This window comes from Triticum urartu, chromosome 5A (assembly GCF_056163025.1).
Source record: "Triticum urartu cultivar PI428250 chromosome 5A, HENAU_Tu73, whole genome shotgun sequence".
Classification (NCBI taxonomy): Eukaryota; Viridiplantae; Streptophyta; class Magnoliopsida; order Poales; family Poaceae; genus Triticum; species Triticum urartu.
Genome location: NC_141877.1, coordinates 54,687,535 through 54,692,813, shown reverse-complemented (window position 1 = coordinate 54,692,813; position 5,279 = coordinate 54,687,535). Strand labels below are relative to the sequence as shown.

The window sequence follows — 5,279 nt, the reverse complement described above, 5'->3', positions numbered from 1 at the left end:
TACCATAATATAAAATGCACTACTTTTTTTTTCTTTTTTGCCTAAAACATAACCTGTCCCTTCATAACCCACGACAACACATTAGAAAACCTTACGATCAATTACATTATTTACATAATTTTGTGCACATCCTTTAAAAAAGTGTAAAATATTGCCAGAATATCCATAATAATATAGAAATGCACTGAGAAACCGAAAATAGCGGAAAATTTGATTTCGGCCCATGTCCCCACGTCAGCTTATTAACCATTCGGCCTTGCAGCTTAAATCCCAACAAAAAAGATTTATTTTACCGGGCCGAAGTACCTTGGGTCGTAGCCTACAGCAGAGAAAGGCTCTTTTAGCGCACACAGGACGGACTGTTCGCAGCTCCAAGCGGCCCTCAGCCATTCGATCCCAGTAAGCGATCCAGATCCTCCTAAGAGGAGAGGAGCAGAATCTCCCCGATTTTTCCGCTCGCGGCGACGGCGCGACGGCGCGGCTCACCAGTCCCCATGGCGGCGCGGCGGCTCCGTTCGCCGGAGGAGCGTGCAGCGTGCTAGCGCCGCGTGCTGCTTCGTCGAACGGCGCCGACCACGTTGCGGTCGCATGGGCTTTTCTTGTGCGGAGCAGAGGGGACAAGGCGATGGTGGCGCGCCGGACTTGAGGAAGGTGGCGGCGGCGTGAATGGCAACAGCGGCCGTTCGCGCCGTCGCCCGTAAGGATGGCACCGGTCATTTCCAACATCACCTGCAAGCTTTCTCCGATGAGATGACGGAGGTACGGCGACGGCGCCCTCGCACAGCGAGCTGTGTGGAACCCCGAACGGGAGCCGTCGACGCGGCCACATCAGGCGAGGTCCGAATTCCTGAAAGCTTTTGGGAAATGCTACGTTATTAAAGTTCGGGATTTGGGGGGAGAATTAGGGTCAGGCTTTCTGCATTTGAGGGATTTGGGAATTCTTGAGGGCTTCTGATTTTGCCAATCACTCACTTCTTCTTATTTCTTAGCCGACCCAAGTGAGAGCCTCAATTAATGCCAATTGCATCTAACAGGAACACGTAACTCCTGAACATGATGTACAATTAGGGTGATAACATGATCATTAGGGTCAACAGACAGCAATCTGATCTAATCCTTAAACTTAACCAGAATCGGCAGAGCCCATGCCTGCACCATGGGGACTCCAACAGAGAGGAGATGGCTAGAGAAGATGAGCATCAGGGGCGTAGACTGGAGCAGCGCAGCCATTGGGATGGGTGGCATAGACAATGGCACCAGATATGCAATCTTAGTATTTACCCAAGTAATAATTCAGCGATGTCTAGCACTGAGGCGTAAAGTTGTCGCTTCGAGTCGTACTGAAAAATGAGAGTTTCCTTTATACAGATTGGTTTTTTCAATAAAATCTTTGGTTTTTGTATGATGTGTATGACAACGGCAAGAATTATTGGTGTAGGATTCGACATGCAGTTTGCTGGAGTTGATCCTGCGATCTCGCGGTTTCCGCACTAGACTGTTAGCCTCGCCGCAACATTTGGAAGAAGGCAATCTGGATCCAAATGAATCACATATTTGCAAGAGAAGGGAAGATGAAAACTAATTCCAATGGTACTGATGTTCTCCCTCATGCACTGATTTCTTCCACTAGTCAGATTCTAGTCACACCTGTTTTGAGTTTATGTTGTATTTGTATTGTTCTTGTCGCTCACGTCTTAATAGGACCTCTCTTGTTCCTCAGTCCGACGAGATGAATCCGCGTGGTATGTGACACTAGAGGATGTCCAAGTGAACAGGGTTCCAACAATGACGAGAGCAAGGGGACCTTTCGGTGATCATCCTAACGGTGTGGTAAATCGAGAAACAGAGCAATGCGGCTATCTTCGATAAAGTGAGTTGAGCATTGTCAGCATGCTTGACACGATCAAGGCCGAGGCCAGATTGGGGTGGGGGGCCTGGAAGAGGTACTGTCTGCGGTGCCTACTTTGGGTTTGTGGCCTCTCGTACATACAACTATTTCTTCTAGAGACGCAGGGCTTTTGCGCTTTCTCAAAGAAAGAAAAGACAATCACCGAGGCATGTATGAAATGAAATTATGTAAGGAAGAAATTCCTGTTAACTGTTGGTATTGTATAAGTTGGTCTCTTCCAGTGAACGGTACCTATTGCCTATATATGTTGCATTGCCCAGGTTGTTGATCTTTTAGGGATTGCTACCCCACTTTGGTATTGCAGACCGAAATTAAACTGAAGATAAGACCACAAAGTGTTGGGTCAAAATTGAGCCCAGAAGCTCAAGAGAGTAATACAGCACTACAGAATATCCTTCAAAATTCTGAACTACTCCGTCTTATGAAACAGCATACTGAAGATGGTATCTTTCGAAATTCTGAACTAACAGAATCGAAGTAGTGAAATAAAGTATTCATCCAGCACAACAAAATCCCAGAACTAAACTAAAAAATCCCAGAACTAAACTCAGGATACATCATTCAGTTTAATTGGCCACACATGTTTCGAAGACGGGGACCAATCTCAAACAGCACTTCGTTACACTTGGAAGGTCGATGATCACCTGAGCTCCCTCTAGAGCAGAGGGTGACAGACACTGCAGGCCTTGCTGCCTGCGAGGAAGCATCCGTGGCAAATACACCTGTGTACTCTGGGTGACCTGGCTGTGCTTCCCGTCCTGTCGTGGCAGCCGACGCACAGCTCTGCGCCGTGGGCCATCTCCACGGCCGCCACCGCCTTGGCCACTGCCGCCGCCGCCGCCGCCGCCGCATCACCTGCCCTCTTCCTCGCCGCCACTGCCACCGCCGCCGCATCCATTGCCTTCTTCGTCCCAGCCGCCACCTCCTCCTTCTTCTTCTGATGGCGCAGCCGGTTGACAAGTCGCGGGCTCGTGACTGGCGCACCGGACTCATCTCTCGGCGGCTCGCGGCTTCTGTCCCGCTCCCGCTCACGGCGCTCCTGGCCAGCCTGGAAGGCCAGCCTCCGTTTCTCCCTGGAGGCTTCGTCTCCCTCCTCTGTCAGGAAGACGGTGGCTGGCGCCCCCGCCGCCGCTCCCGCCATCTCTGCCCGCGCGTCCGCCCTCTCTCCCGGCTCCTTGGCACTCGCCAAGAGTCGACGGTTCGTCATCCCCGTCGGGGCGTCATCACCTCGGTCGGCTCCGTTGAAGAAGGCCGGTAGGTTCCCGCTCCTGAGCACGACGCCCGTGTCGGAGCGCCCCTCTTCGTGATGACGATGGTTGCAAGGTTAGGGCGCTCTGTTAAGGAAGAAGGCCTCCCGCCCGAGGCTGACTTCATAGGCCGTATCCCGGGCGGCGGCTGAAGCTGCTCCGGCAATGTGCGCGGTGTAGGTTGCCCGATCGAGGCCGGACCCGAGGGGAGCTGGGTAGATAGGAAGAATTCACAAGAAACCGTGAAACAGAGCAAGAACCAATAAAGAATCCAAGAAAGCGCGAAAGAAACAAGAAGCAATGCATGAAGGGGGAGAGCGTACCGCCCCAGCCTGCAGTGGTCGGCGCATGGAGGGGCGCCGGCGTCGAGGTCCCGGGAAGGCGGGCGTCGTGTCGGGGCGCGGGAGTCCTGGTCGGCGCTGGCGTCGGAGTCCGGTCGGGAGCTCCCGGACTTGTCTCCATCTCCGGAGAGGGATAGGGGCGTCCCGTAGGCGCGTCGGAGTTGGCGTCCCGTCTCTTCGTCGGGCGCTTCAGCAAGGATTGCGTCCAGCCCGGGGTCAGATGAAACGCCGAAGGCCAAAGAGGAAGAAGGCGGGATCGGGAGCGGCCAATTTGTAGTGCGCCTGGAACGGCCACCTGAGACGATGAGAGAGATGGTTTTTTTTTATAAGTTATATAAGAGATGAGATTTTCTAACGAGCGGATTATCTGTATACGCTGCAAACACTTCCGTATGTTTTTCTTTTTACATAAAAATACAACTGTACATAGACCCCACCGGCATATAACCCTCTCCAATTCCGAAGCATTGTAGTTGCATCAATTCGTCGCCACGTGCATTTGCGAGCCGTCCGATGTTATCTAGTGAGAAGAGATATCGCATGCCGTTCCGTAGTCGAGGTACGATGTTAGGAGGGGTTACTAACCGAGTCATTTTACAGTGCATCCGGACGATATGGACCGTCCATCGGAGCGAATTCAATGGTCCAGATCTGATGCAATACGCTGATGTCACGTTATTATATCAGACCCCGGGGGGCATTTTCGAGAGAAAAAAACATTTCGAACTGATCAGATTTTCCCTTCCAAATATTTCGAAGGTATTCTCGGTACGAATTTCAGGGCTGTTTGCGGTTCGATTTTTATCCCGTTCGCTAGGGTTTATTCCTCGCCGCTGCTAGGGTTTTAATCCTCGCCGGCAGGATCTAGCCGCGCATCGCGGCCCCTCCCTCCCTCCACCCCAATTGCCTCGCGATCTCGCACCACCTTTTCAACGAAGAACACGAGAGGAGGCGCACTTCCCTCCCTGCGGTGGCCGCCGGCGAAGATTTGGCACCATCCCACCTCCCAGTCCTCCATGCGGGTGCCTATAGCCACAAGGTTATAGGCAACCTCTTTCCCACACCCCAATTGGTTGTTTGCGTCCTCTACGCCTCGCCGCCATGGCCGCAGCTTTGATCTGGCCATGCATCTCGTCCGAAGGCAAGGTGGTTGGGTATGGATCATGTTCTGCGGGACTAGATGAAGCCGGGCGTCGGCCTCGACGGCCAGCCCCATTCGTGCAGCCCCGACTGCAAGATCTACGAACCTTCAATCGTTGCATTCATACACTTATACATTCATTCAACATGTATTCTTTCAATTTGGCTGATAAGTGAGATTTGGAGATCAATAGAGATGATAAGCTATTAATTTTGAAATGTACTATAAACAATTCATAGCTTATGTTGCTCAATATTTATGAGGCTCGCTTCTTCTTGTGCAATTGCTGGACTGGGATCAACAGACTTGGCATGTGCTTTATAAGAAAAATTAGATTCACATGGGATATCCACCGTTTGAAGATTAGTGTTAATTCTTATTATGATGTTTTAGCCTTGTTAATGGGAGAGTAATGATCCTCGCAAAAAGCAAAGAGAAAGTAATGAGCATTCAATTCTTCCATATGTTGCATTTCATTCTTCCATGTTTAGTTATGTCCAACATTTGTTACATGCACACACTTGACAAGGTTAGTACAAGTAGTAATCTTTCGTCTGTTTTGTAGGGCTATGACAGAACATGCTATGTGATTCCCTGAGGCAGGATGGATATACCATGGCCACCCTACTATGCTCCTAAAG

The 5,279-nt window shown here is 50.9% G+C and overlaps 1 long non-coding RNA gene across 1 annotated transcript; it reads left to right on the top strand.

The window, feature by feature from the left end:
* Positions 1–365: 365 nt before the first annotated feature.
* Positions 366–2,479, top strand: LOC125555614 (uncharacterized). The gene is made up of 3 exons (XR_015603215.1): positions 366–837; positions 1,439–1,590; positions 1,721–2,479. It is a non-coding gene; the product is annotated as an uncharacterized LOC125555614 (long non-coding RNA).
* Positions 2,480–5,279: the final 2,800 nt, after the last annotated feature.